The sequence below is a fragment of the Petaurus breviceps genome, unplaced genomic scaffold (assembly GCF_028583685.1).
Source record: "Petaurus breviceps papuanus isolate PSGF00001 unplaced genomic scaffold, PetGlider_PUasm1.0 490, whole genome shotgun sequence".
In the NCBI taxonomy this organism is placed as follows: domain Eukaryota; kingdom Metazoa; phylum Chordata; class Mammalia; order Diprotodontia; family Petauridae; genus Petaurus; species Petaurus breviceps.
The window spans coordinates 1,154,682-1,168,988 of record NW_027186352.1 but is presented as its reverse complement, the minus strand read 5'-3'; the positions used below and the strand labels follow the sequence as shown (position 1 = coordinate 1,168,988).

General features: G+C 43.8%; 1 long non-coding RNA gene across 1 annotated transcript; it reads left to right on the top strand.

Moving 5' to 3' along the window:
- Positions 1 to 9,958: 9,958 nt before the first annotated feature.
- Positions 9,959 to 11,963, top strand: LOC138172043 (uncharacterized). Its single transcript, XR_011171027.1, has 2 exons — positions 9,959 to 10,589; positions 10,713 to 11,963. It is a non-coding gene; the product is annotated as an uncharacterized lncRNA (long non-coding RNA).
- The last annotated feature ends 2,344 nt before the right edge of the window (positions 11,964 to 14,307 follow it).

Below are 14,307 nucleotides of genomic sequence, written 5' to 3'. Positions count from 1 at the left end.
TGCCAGTCAGGTGCCCTACACCATCTCACTGCCATGTTAGCAGGGGCTGACAGTGCCACCAAGCTGCCCTACACTATCCTGCTGCCATGTTAGTGGGGCTGATGGTACCACCCAAGTGCCCTACACTATCGCACTGCCGTGTTAACAGGGCTGATGGTGCCACCCCAGGGCTCTACATTATTCTACTGCCATGTTAGGGGGGGCTGACAGTGCCACCAAGCTGTCCTACATTATCCTGCTGCCATGTTAGCTGGACTGATTCATCCAGGCAGGGTAGATATGGATGGGTTGGGATCATCTATGTTAAAGATAGAACAGGTCCACTGGAGTATTTGTAGGTGGGGCAGCATGTAGACTTCAGAAAGAACCTCAGTGTGACCCTAAGCAAGTTACTGTAATTGTCTAAACCTTTGTTTCCTCAGCTGTGAAATCTGATAGTAAGAGCTGAACTATTTACTCTATAGGGTTGTGAGAGCCAAAGAACATAGTGACTGCAAAGAGCTGGAGTGATCCCTCAGGGCCACAGTAAGTCAGGGTCTGTGTTTTGTTTAACATTTACAATAATATGAAAATGATAGGAGCTAGCCATGGGGAATAGAGCACTGGGCCTGGAATCAGGAAGACCCAAGTTAAATCTGATCTCAGACACTTCAATCAATAGATCAATTGATATTTATTAGGTGCCTACTACGTTCCAGGTACTGTGCTAAGCACTGGGGACACAGCAATGTCCCTGTCCTCAAGGAACTTACCATCTAAAGGGGGAGACAACATACAAACAAATATATGCAAAGCAAGCTAGATATGGATAGACAGGAAATCTATAAGGATCAGGAATAAGAGGTGTTGGGGAAAGCTTTCTGGAGGAGAGGGGATTCCAAGTGAGACTTGAAGGGAGCCAGACCAGAATGCTGAGGAGGGAGATCATTCCAGGCTTGAGGCACAGTCAAAAAGAATGCCCTGAGCCTAGAAGTGGAGGCCGGTGTCACTAGTAGGAAGAACACATTTCAGGAGTGAGGCATAAGCAGACTGAGAAGGCAGGAGCGGGCATGTTTAGGGAGGCTCTGAATGCTAAACAGAGACTCGTGTTTCCTCTCAAGGCAATAGGGAGCAATGGGAGATTGTGTATCAGGGGGTATGTGTGGGGGTGGGGGGGGGGGGGGGGGGGACAATGGTTGAACTTGTTTTTAAGAAAATAGCTTTAGTGACTGACTGGAGGACCGATTGGAGTGGGGAGAGATATGAGGCAAGGAGATGTACCAGGAGACCCTGGGCAAATGACTTCACCTACTTGCCTCAGTTTCCTCACATGATAATAACACTGCCTAAGCCCTTGAGGATAAAATGAGATCATTGCATTCAGCACAGTGCTTTCCATATTTGTCATTGTTATTCAATTTTATCTGATTCTTGGTGAGCCTATTTGGGGTTTAAACATTTTTTAAATTTATTTATTTACTTTCAGTTTACAACATTCAGTTCCACAATCCCTTGAGTTTCACATTTTCTCCTCCTCCCTCTCCTCTCCCCCTACCCCATCATGATGGCATACAATCAAATCTAGGAATTATAAATACCTTCACATTAAACATTAGTCAAGTTGTAAAGAAGGATTATAGCCAATGGAATGAACAATGAGAAAGAGGAAACAAAACTAAACAAAAAAGAGAGAGACAGAGAAAGCAAGTAGTTTGCTCCATCTGCATTCAGACTCTGCAGTTCTTTCTCTGGATGGGGACATCTCTTTCCATCATGAGTCTTCTGCAGTTGTCTTATAAGCTTGCATTCCTGAGAGGAGCCCAGTCTATCAAAATTAGTCATCATAGATACAATGTGTCTGTAGTTGTGTACAGATTCTCCTGGTTCTGCTCTTCTCACTCAGCATCAGTTTATATAAGTCTCTCCAGGTTATTATGAAGTCTGTCTGCTCCTTATTTTTTATAGCGCAGTAGTATTCCATTACATTCATATACCACAGCTTGTTTATCCATTCCCCAATTGATAGGCATGCCCTTGATTTCCAATTCTTTGCCACCACAAAAAGAGCTGCTATAAATATTTTTGTACATATGGGTCCTTTTCCCATTTCTACGATCTCTTTGGGATACAACCCTACAAGTGGTATTGCCGGGTCAAAGGGTATGCACTTATTTGTAGCCCTTTGGGTATAGTTCCAGATTGCTCTCCAGAATGGTTTAATCAGCTCACAACTCCACCAACAATGCTTTAGTGTTCCAATTTTTCCACAACCTCTCCAGCATTTATCATTTCCCTAGCCAATCTGACAGGTGAGATATGGCACCTCAGAGTTGTTTTGATTTGCATTTCTCTAATCAATAGTGATTTAGAGCATTTTCATATAGATATCTTTAGATATTATATATAGATATTACAGATATCTTTAATTTCTTCCTGTTTGTATCCTTTGACCATTTATCAATTGGGGAATGACTTGTATTCCTATAGATTTGACTCAATTCTCTGTATATTTTAGAAATGAAGCCTTTATCAGAGATACTGATTGTAAAAATTCTTTCCCGATTTTCCACTTCCCTCTTAATCTTGGTTACATTGGCTTTGTTTGTACAGAAACTTTGCAATTTAATGTAATCAAAATTATCCATTTTGAATTTCATAATGCTCTCTAACTCTTGTTTGGTCACAAAATCTTCCCTTCTCCATAAATCTGACAGGTAAACTAATCCTTGCTCTCCCAGATTGCTTACAGTATCCCCCTTTATACTTAGATTGTGCACCCATTTAGACATTATTTTGGTATATGGTTTTAGATAATAGTCTATGCCCAGTTTCTGCCATACTATATTCCAGTTTTCCCAGCAGTTTTTGTCAAATAGTGAGTTCTTATCCCCAAAACTGGGGTCTTTGGGTTTATCAAACAGTGGATTGCTGTAGTCATTGACTACTGTGTCTCATGTACCTAATCCTTTTCACTGATCCACTACTCTATTCCTCAGCCAGTACCAAGTAGTTCTGATGACTGATGCTTTATAATACAGGTTAAAATCTGGTCTGGCTAGGCCACCTTCCGTAGCAATTCTTTTCATTAATTCCCTTGATATTCTGGACCTTTTGTTTTTCCAAATGAATGTTGTTACTATTTTATCTAACTCTATAAAATAATTTTTGGTGGCTTGATTGGTATGGCACTATATATATATAATTTAATTTAGGTAAAATTATCATTTTTGTTATATTAGCTTGATCTAGCCGCAAGTAGCTGATGTTTTTCCAATTAGTTAGATCTGACTTTATTTGTATGAAAAGTGTTTTGTAATTGTATTCATATAGATCCTGGGTTTGTTTTGGCAGGCAGATTCCCAAATATTTCATAATGTCTACAGTAACTTTAAATAGAATTTCTCTTTCTGTCTCTTGCTGTTGGAATTCATTAGAAATATATAGGAATGCCGAGGATTTATGTGGGTTTATTTTATATCCTGCAACTTTGCCAAATTCATTTATTGTCTCACATAGTTTTTTACTTGATTCTCTAGGATTCTCTAAGTCTATCATATCATCTGCAAAGAGTGATAGCTTAGTCTCTTCTTTGCCTAATTTGATTCCTTCAATTTCTTTTTCTTCTCTTATTGCTACTGCTAACACTTCTAGTGCCAATTGATTAAGAGGGGTGATAATGGACATCTTTATTTCACCCCTGATCTTATTGGAAATGCTTCTAGCTTAACCCCATTACATATAATACTTGCTGATGGTTTTAGATAGGTACTACTTATTATTTCCAGGAAGACTCCATTTATTCCTATACTTTCTAGTGTTTTTAAGAGGAATGGGTATTGTATTTTGTCAAAAGCCTTTTCTGCATCTATTGAATTAACCATATGGTTTCTGCTAGTTTTGTTGTTGATATTATCAATTATACTAATAGTTTTCCTAATATTGAACCATCCTTGCATTCCTGGAATAAATCCTACCTTTAGAGTGAAAGTGTATTATTTTCATGATTAGTTGCCATAGTCTTTTTGCTAATATTTTATTTAAAAATTTTTGCATCTATTGTTCATGAGGGAAATTTGTCTATACTTTTCTTTCTCCATTTTTGTCTCTTCCTGATTTAGGCATCAGCACCATATTTGTGTCATAAAAAGAATTTGGTAGGACTCCTCTAATTTTCCCAAATAGTTTAAAAAGTTTTGGAATCAATTGTTGTAGCAGCAAGCACCCCAAGCATCCTCAGGGTTTGTAGCTACCACAGGTTCTTGGATCTGCTTTGTTAAAGGAAAGCAACTCAAAATGGGTTAACAAGCTTACTTTAATCAGTCAGACATATATCGTTTACCTTGTTCAGGAGAAAAGGTCAGCACCCTGAACCTCAAAGTATACAGGCATAATTATCAAGACAGAAACATCAAATAGACAGATTTCCAAACTGTCCAACCATTACATCCATACCCAGTCAACATCTGGGTTTCCACATTCTGGGTTTTTCAAAGCCAGGGGACTCTCAACAACAGCTTCCCAGAATTCAGATCAAATCACAGAACACTTCTCAAAGTGAGTCCCAAAACAAAGCTACACATCAGGGCTTATATAGCCTTCTCCTGGCTCAGAGAATGTAACAACCTTATTGACTCACTGGCCAATCAAGAAGTATCTACTGAAAAACAAGCCTCCCTCCCCAGGCTTCGGGTGCACTTCAGCCTAGGGGCAGGGAAGATCTTTAAAATTTACATTCGCATTACAATTGTTCTTTAAATGTTTGATATAATTTGCTAGTAAATCCATCTGGCCCTGGAGATTTTTTCCTAGGGAGTTCATTGAAGGCTTGTTCAATTTCTTTTTCGGAGATGGGGTTATTTAAGTAATTTACTTCCTCTCCAGTTAATCTGGGCAACTTATATTTTTGTAAATATTCATTCATTTCACTGATTGTCAAATTTATGTGCATACAATTGGGCAAAAGAATTCCTAATTGTTGTTTTAATTTCCTCTTCATTGGAGGTAGATTCATTCTTTTCATTTTTGACACTCATAATTTGATTTTCTTCTTTTTTTATCATATTGGCTAATGATTTATCGATTTTATTGCTTTTTCATAAAACTAGCTCTTAGTTTTATTTATTAATTCAATACTTTTTAAATATAAATTTTATTAATCTCTCCTTTGGTTTTCAGTATTTCTAATTAATATTTAATTGGGGATTTTCAGTTTTTCTTTTTCTAGTTTTTTCAGTTGCATGCCCCATTTATTGATCTCCATTTTCTCTATTTTGTTCATGTATGCATTCAGGGATAGAAAACTGCCCCTAAGAACTGCCTTTGCTGCATCCCACAAGTTTTGGTATGTTGTCTCATCATTGCCATTCTCTTGAATGAAGTTACTGATTGTTTCTATGATTTCTTGTTCAACCCATTCCTTCTTTAGGATTAAATCATTTAGTTTCCAATTAGTTCTTAGTCTATATTTCCATGGCCCTTTATTACATATAATTTTTATTGCATCTTGATCTGAGAAGGATGCACTTAATATTTCTGCCTTTCTGCGGTGGATTGTGAGTTATTTTATGCCCTAGTACATGGTCGATTTTTGTGTAATTGCCATGTACCACTGTACCATGTACCACCTTTTTTCTACACCTTCAGTTTTCTCCAGAGGTCTATCATATCTACCCTCTCTAAACTTCTATTCACCTCCTTAACTTCTTTCTTGTTTTATTCAGGGTTTTCTTGGCAAAGATACTGGAGTGGTTCACCATGTCCTTCTCTAGCTCATTTTACAGATGAGGAAATTGAGGCAAACGTGATTAAGTGACTTGCTCGGAGTCACGTAGCTAGTGTCTAAGTTCGAATTTTAACTGCACCACTTAACTGCCCTATATAAATTAGCTATTGTTATTAAAATGGACCCGGTCCTTTTAAGAGAAGCAAGATTGAGTAAATGGCAAGTCTGGGAAAAGAAGTTTTGTGAGATCTGTAGAATGTAAGGGGGGGTAAACAAACTCAAGAACTGTTCAGAACTGAAGTCAAAAGTCCAGTGGAGAAACAGTAGGATTCCCAGAAGCCTTAGGAGGGGCTGTCAGCACCATGGACAAGGGAAGCAAGCCCTGCTACAGGACTGAGGTTAGGGGTGGGAGGTAGATGTTCCCACCCCCTACCTGCCCCTCCCACCCAAGCTTACAGCTGCAGCCCCCAGCTTGCAGGGCTCCTGGGCTGAGACTACCTACCTCTTTCCCCATTTCCCACCAATGACACTGCTTCTGGATTTGGAGCCTCTCCATTAGGGCTTCATTGGGAAATGATGCTGCCAGACTGAATCTGCCTGGGCCTCCTATCTCCTCAGGCCCCTCTGTTACTCTGATCAGACCCTCTCATTGCAGGGCAGGGCCATGGGTTCCAGGGTTTCTTTTTAAGCAAGGGGCCTTCTCCCCATTTCCCTCCAGATGCTTCTGTACTTCTCCATCATGCCTCATCCAGGACCTCTTTCCTCTTCTCCTCCCCCCTCCTTCTTAGCTTCCTTTTGGGTGTTGGTGGGCAGAATATTCTCAGATCTACATTTCCCATAATAGACAATCTGTCTCTTCTCTCTGTCTGCCTACAGAGCATGTCTCTCTGGGCCTCAACCCTGCTATGTTTCCCCCAAGCTCCTTGCCACCACCTCCCAGCCTGTTCTTTGATATGACCTTACGCTTCCCCAAGTGGTGTCATCATTCATCGTTTCTCCCAAGTCCAGGAGAGGTGAGAGTGTGGGGGAGGGGAAAGGCATGTATCTTTAATTCTTCCAGTACTTCCAATGTACAAGTCCTATCAAGTCCACAACTTCGTGTGTGCTTATGTCCTTTGTTCCTTCAGCTGCCTAGTGCATGCCTCTCACTGCCACCTTCTTGAGCAATTGCAGAGTTTCCTAACGGATTCACCTGCCTCTGTCTAAATGCCCATCTGCTTCCTCCTTCTCTAATGCGCCATGCCTAACAAGCCTTTAACTCTAGATCTGGTCATATCATGCCCGATGGAGACCACACAATTGAGGAGCAGAGTCCTACTTCCTTATCCCAACATACAAGTGCTTCTTCTCCAGGCCATATTGTAATAAGTTTCATGCTGTTCCTATACTCAGAATTCCTTCTTTCTCCTGCCTATCAAGTGACTTTTTTGAAAACTAGATCTTCCAATCTTGCCCAGCCTAGAGTTATAGAGGTCACTGATTGGCCTGGGAACTTTGACCTGCTCCGAGGTGAATTCCTCTAAGAAGTGCACTAAAGGAGAGAGATGGCTTATGAACCAGTCAATCACAAAGTCCAGGGACCAATGGCACTTGAGTGTGCCTAGCAAATATCATAATATATGATAAAAGAAAACTCCCCTCTCTTCCTATATTTTTTCAAAGGAGGGAATTCTGCAAAGGAGAATAAAGTTCTTTAATCAGTTAAGTGGTCTTGGATACTGATTCCTTCATCAGGGCTAAAAGATCATGATGTTTGTTGCTGGTCACATTTACAGCATTTTGAAACAAAAGAAGTGAGATTTGGGCCAGTGCCTTCCAGCTGTCTGATATACCTGCAGTCTCCACAATGCATTTCCATGAAAAGACCCAAAGGACTTATTTCAAGGATGCAGTGAAACTAAGGTGTGTCAAGATGCTTAAGCCCTATCGACACCCTTGTGGTTTGTTGAAATGTAGCTCACTAAATGGGTTGAGGGGATACAGGTTGTCAATCATGGGCACTTGTAAATTAAAAGGGACTTCCTAACCCTGAGTCAGAGGGAGGCTTGGGACACAGTACCTGCTAATAGAAGAAAGTGAGTTAAGGAATAGCCTTAATCTTAGCCCAGGGGTCCCTGCTTGACTTTTATTTAGTCCCTTGGGTTAGTAAAGTATCTTATAACTTTAACTCTGACTAAAAAGTCATCAGCTTGCTCTTACCATGGAGAAATTTTCTAGGCACTTTAGCTTAACAAATGGGATAATCAGGACAACATATATTCTAAAGAATTGAAGCTTTACCTCTGGACTCTAAGCTAAAAGACTGATGGTGTGTTTTTGATATGGAAGTGACACTTCTAAGCATGGGATGAGGGGCGTTGTCAATGAAAAAAGACTCCATCAATATAAAAATGTCATGGTACTCCTTATGGTAGCAAAGAACTGGAAGCACAGTAGATACCCATTGATGGGGAATGGCCACATGAATTGTGGTAGATGAATGTAATGACATCTTACTATTCTACAAGAAATGATGACAATGACAACTACTGAATGTTATGGATAAACTCCTGTGAACTGATGCAAAGAGAAGTAATCAGAACCTGGAAGACAATATAAAAGTGTTGATGGAACCAATGAAACTGAACTTTGAATAACCCAGGGAACAAGCTCAAGTCTCAGTGTAGAGAAGAGGAAGTATTCCCCCTTCCCTCCCCTTTGTTGGCAGAGACAAGAGGCTATGGGGACAAAGCACTGCATACATTGTCAAAAGTCCTCAATGTACCAACTCCTTTTGCTGAACAGTTTCCCCCTCGCCTTTAGCTTTTAGACCTTGTTACAAGAGATGGTTATGTGGGTAGGGCAGAAGGAATGGAAGGACATGTTTGACACCAAAGATGATGGGAATACTTTAAAGCATCTGTAAAGAATAATGATAGTGGAGAAGATCCTTTTCTGATGGGAAAAGAGTAGGTAGCCTATCAGGTGAGTATTCCACCTGAAGGCCAGGAAAGGAGAGCAAAGTGAGAAAGAGAACAGAGGGAGCGGGTCCAGAGACAGCTTGTTGGAGGACTGTGGAAGCCTGGAAATGTGGGAACACGTGCTTTGCTCATACATGTTCCATACATATGTGTCTACACACCCACAATGTGGATAAGTGTGACCCAGGTTAGGAAGCAAATTCTCTATTGCTAGCTTGTTTTATTAAACACCTTTACTTTGAACTAATGATGTCCATTGACTCAATAGAAAAAGGAAACACATAATGGAACCTTGTGAATTATGATTTTGAGTTGATGTGGATCCTCAGAATAGCTCAAACCTGGTTCCTTGTTCTGGGGGCTGAGGGAGGGTGTGGCAAAGTGTGCTGTGAGAGAGTTAGGTGGTACATGATAGATCACCAGTACTGGAGTTGGGAAGATGGGAGTTCAAATCTGTCCTAAGACTATCTCTAGTTGTGTGACCCTTGGCATGTCACTTGACCTTTGTCTATCTCAGTTTCCTCATTTGTGGATCATAATATCACCTACCTTCTAGGGTGGTTGTGAGGATAAAATAAAATGCATTTGCAAAGCACTTTGTAACTTAAAGATGCTAACGGATGCTCACTTACAGCCTCTTTCTCCTCATTACCATCATCACATCAATGGAACCTTGAAACTTTCCAACTCAAGATTTGTCCAGAAAAGGCAAGGTGACTGACTCAGTCAGCCGCTTCAAAGCCCTGGAGCCAATATCCAGGTGAGACCTGCTTTAAACTACAATATCTCAGCTTTGCTCTGTTGGAGACGACCTTAAAGTCACTACTGAGATGTGGCATGTTCAGGGCTACTTTGGGCCTTAAAAAGCCAAGTCAAACAAGACCATGTATGTGGTCACCAGAGTTTTGTGGCATCTCAGCAAAGCCTGACATCTTCCTAACTGCCTCAGTCTTTCTGCTGCCCACACTCTGCTTTGTAGTAAGTGGCACCATTTCTCTTCATTTCATGAATCCTTCATCCTGTCTCCATCTCTGATTTCCCACAGCAAAGATCAGCTGCCAAGTCTACCTCAGGTGAGGAGAACTGCAGCCAGGATGGGAAGGGCCTTGAGTCCATGACACAGGAGGACTGGAGGCTGCTTGGAGAAGGCGCCTTTGGAAGGCTGCCATGAAAATGGGGCCTCAGACGCAGAGGGTAAAGCCGGGAGCAGTGGAGGGGAGGGGCGTTACAGAGGCCAAGTTAGGCCAGATCTAGGGATGTGACTACTAACAATGGGTACTGCTCCCAGAGGAGAAGAGGCTTCCTGGGGGAGTGTGGGTGTCCCCTTCTAGAAGAGTCTGGGTGACCTCTAGGGCACAGTGAGGACCTCATGGTTGCTCTGTGCTCCTTCCCCACTCTTCGAAACTGTGATTCCTGGTTTGAAGCTGTGGAGATGAGCGTGATCTCAGTGCACACATCTGCATCCCACATGTGTGACCACAAAGGCAGGAAACAGGAGATAAGCAGGATTAAGGACATGAAAATCGACTCTTGTTCACTGTTATTTCCTGTGAAGACAGAGTGGAGGAATCTGCTCATAGCTCTGTGATGGAGACGTTGCAGCTCCTTTAACTGTTCTGCAGGACAAAGGCTTGGCCACAGCTTGGCTTCCTGTTGTGAGCCCAAGAACACACAAGAGGGATCTGACGAAAGGATGGCCATGAGTGTGAGAAGAATGCCTTGGAAAGCATTATTGCAGCCGAAGACACCAAGATCAATTATTCCCCAACCACTTGCACCTAGGCTGACAGAGATTTTACCTGCTCCAGAAATGGCTTCTCCCCTGCAACGTCATCCTTGTGTAGAAGGGGGCCCGGTGGGCAAACCCGTCTCTGCCACGGGACACATCCTTTGCCCGTCCTGCAGCTTCCTTGGGGCAATGTTGGCAGGTGACACTGGGTCAGAATCAGTGGACTGGAGGGAGCTGGCTGGGCCATTTCTCTTTGGGTGGTTCGATGGCATCTGTGGGGAGGGGCTTTGGGAGCTGCCACATGGTGTGCTTTCCTCTCCAGGACCTGTGGAACCCATGGCTCATTGTGGACCTTCACCCACGCATCGATGAGTTTGTGCACAGAAATGCCCTTGTCAAAGGTGAGATGCACCCCTGGAGCTGAGCAGCCCATCCTGGGAGGACAGCTTGCTTCACTGCTGGTCTTGGATCTGGCCCCTGGGGCTCCAGCCTGTTTTCAGGTCTCCCGCAGTTATGTCGGGGAGGAAGATTGGGCCCAGTCCCTGCGCTGCCAAGGGGCTCACCTCACCCACCTCCCAGCAAGGGCCCAGTGTCTTTGTCCAGACTTGTCTTGCTGCCCAGATGACCAGCCCTCTTTCCCAGTGTCTTTCTTAGTGTTGTCGATGAGATCTGCCCCCTCCCCAGCCCTCAGAGCTCTGTGTGCCGGGCTGAGGGATGGCCAAGGGCTGCTGCCTCAGGTTGCCTTTGCTCCAATGGGGGCTGCCCCAGCACCTGGGTCATGCCCCTCTATCACTATTCATCTCTTGGGGAGTGCCTGGCTGGGCCACCTAGAGAAAGAGCCCCCACAGAAGATAATAACAACACATATCTGTTTAAACAAACATCATTGAGTGCTTGGGGGGGGGGGCAGTATGTTATAGGAATGTAAATTTTTAAGATCTTCCCTGCCCCTAGGTTAAGTGCACTTGGAGCCTGTGGTGGGAGGCTTGTTTTTCAGGAATGCCCACACCTTGGTGCTTTGTGATTGGGCAGTGGGTCAAGAGGGTTGTTACATTCTCTGAGACAGGAGAAGGCTATATAATTCCTGATGGGAGGCTTTGCTTTGGAGCTCACTTTGAGAAGTGTTGTGTGATTTCACCAGATAAGACTCTGGGCAGCCATTGAGAGCGCCCCCCCTCCCCCGCTTTGAAAACCCTGATGTAGGGGCGGCTCAGTTATGTAGTGAGTAAAGCACTGGCCCCAGCATCAGGAGGACCCAAGTTCGATTCCGGCAAAACTAGCCGTGTAACCTTGGCCAAGTTACTTAATCTCAATTGCCCGCCAAAAGACAAAAAAAAAAAGAAAAAAAGAAAACCCAGATGTTGATGCTTCCCTCTCTGGTAACTATGATTTGGTATGGATGTAATGGTTGGACAGTTTGGAAGCCTGTCTACTTGATATGTTTTTCTGTTTTCTTGCAAGTTCTGTTTTGTAATTTCTGTCTGTATACTCTGAAGTTCGGGGTGCTGACCTTTTCCCCCTGAACTAGGTAAACGATATATGTTTGATTGATTAAAGTAAGCTTGTTAACCCATTTTGAGTTGCTTTCCTTTAGAAAAGCAGATCTAAGAACCTGTGTTGGCAGTCACCCTGGGGATGCTGGGATGCTTGCTGCTACAAATGGCAATGAGGATGGGATCTGCAGAGTAAAAGGAAAGTATGAGGGCTGGGATAATTGTTTATTTCTCAGTTGTGGTAGCTGTGGCTCTGTGGAGCCATGGACCAGGAGAGAAGAACGGCTTACATGCTGACTTCACAGGTTGAGAGCAGGAATGGTGAGCTGCCTGCATCAGGACCTGGGCAGAAGCCCAGAGTGGCTGCCACCTGCGGGAGGAGAAGGAACCCAGGAGTTCAGGATTCAGCCACTGCACAAGATAAGGACTGTGTGGCAAAGCAGGGGGCACTGAATGTGTTTCCTCCCTGCATCCCACAGTTTGGAACCCAGGGGGAGGATGGACTTCTGTCTGTAGTGGGTGGGGTGAAGGGCCATGGATCCCCAAGGACCCCACCCTCTTGGTTTTATTGCCCAGTCACCTTTCAGGACTTGGAAGCAGGGGCTGGAGCAGTGTGAGGGGAAGGACACCCCCTTCCTCCCAAGAGAACTTTATTTGGACACTTGTTTTGAGTTGAGGTGATGATAATGCAATGTACTTTGTGTTTGTTTAAGGCCCAGTGGCCACTTTGGTAACTTTAGCTATGTATCTTGCAAATGTGACCTAAGAAATGTTTAGTGCTACTTTAAAAGTAAATTGACTATGCTATGGGCATGAAAGATCTTGGGGCTGAATGTAATGGGAATGTAAATTTTTAAGATATTCCCTGCCCCTAGGCTTAAGTGCACCTGGATCCTGTGGTAGGAGGCTTGTTTTTCAGGAGATATTTTGTGATTGGGCAGTGGGTCAAGAAGGTTGTTACATTCTTTGAGCCAGGAGAAGGCTATATAAGCCCTGATGGGAGGTTTTGCTTTGGGGCTCACTTTGAGAAGTGTTGTGTGATTTGACCACATGAGACTCTGGGCAGCCATTGAGAGCCCCCTGGTTTGGAAAACCCAGATGTTGATGCTTCCCTCTCTGGTAACTGTGATTTGGTATGGATGTAATGGTTGGACAGTTTGGAAGCCTGTCTGCTTGATCTGTTTCTCTGTCTTGTCTGAAGTTCGGGGTGCTGACCCTGAACTAGGTAAACGATATATGTTTGATTGATTTAAAGTAAGCTTGTTAACCCATTTTGAGTTGCTTTCCTTTAGAAAGCAGATCTAAGAACCTGTGTTGGCAGCCACCCTGGGGATGCCTGCTTGCTGCTACAGAGTGTCACAATGTGAATAATTCTAAGACTAGAAGTTTCTACATAAAGAGTTGGGACATGAGTGGTCATTGAGTTCAGCCCTTTTATTTTTCCATATGAAGAAATGAGGCCGAAGGAGGCTGATTGACTTGTGTGGGGCCACAGAGTCAATAACTGTCTGAGGTAGGATTTGAACCCTGGTGCTCCCAGGGACTGCATTCTGTTCTGTCCTCCAGCCTACTGTGTGCCATTGAGGGGGGCACACACACATGTAATGGGAGTCTGACATGGGCAAGGACCCCATTAACTTATAGTCAGACACAGCCTGGAGGAAATGGGGGAGATTTGTGGAAATACATAAAGGAAGCTCCTGGGATTCCGCAGCTGGCCACAGGCCCTTCACCGCCTTGGTGGAAAGCATCCTTTGTCCTTTGGCTTTGTGGATAGGACTGCTGGTGTCTTCAGACAGCTTTGGCTCTCTCTGTTTCCTAAGAGTCTGATAGAACTTGGTGACCCATAAGGGACCAGGCAGCCGGGACAGGGCCACCTTGACCTTCCTCTTTGCCCTCCCCCATTCTAGTTCGGGGCCCCAGAGTCTCCAGTCAGCGAAGAGCAAGCCGCAGGATTCCAGACCCATGTTTCAGCCAGCCTAGTACCAAAGGAGCACTAGCCAGCCCAGGGAGCAAAGAGCCGTCTTCACAAGTAGCTTTTGGGACCTTGGTGCTCTGGGCAGGATCATCCAGCAGTCACACGTCATCTGTAAGTGACACGGCAGGACCAGTGCTCTGTAGGAACCGAGCGAGTTTGAGTCTGCTCTCCAGAGATGGAGATTGTGCCAGGGAGAGTAGGTCCAAGAGGTATTGTCGAAAACATTTGTGCATTTGCTCTTACTCTCTCTGGAAGAAATGTCCCTTTGCAAATCTTAGTTGGTACTAAGTGGTTAAATAGAAGTCCGTCCTAGCCACAGGCCCCTAACAAGAGTGGAAACCCCCTGGTGGGGTTTGTCAGGATGCCAGGGTACCTGGAGGGGGCGATGAAGCCCACTTGGCCCTGAGACAGGGGGGCCAGAGCAAACACATAACAACACAAATAAG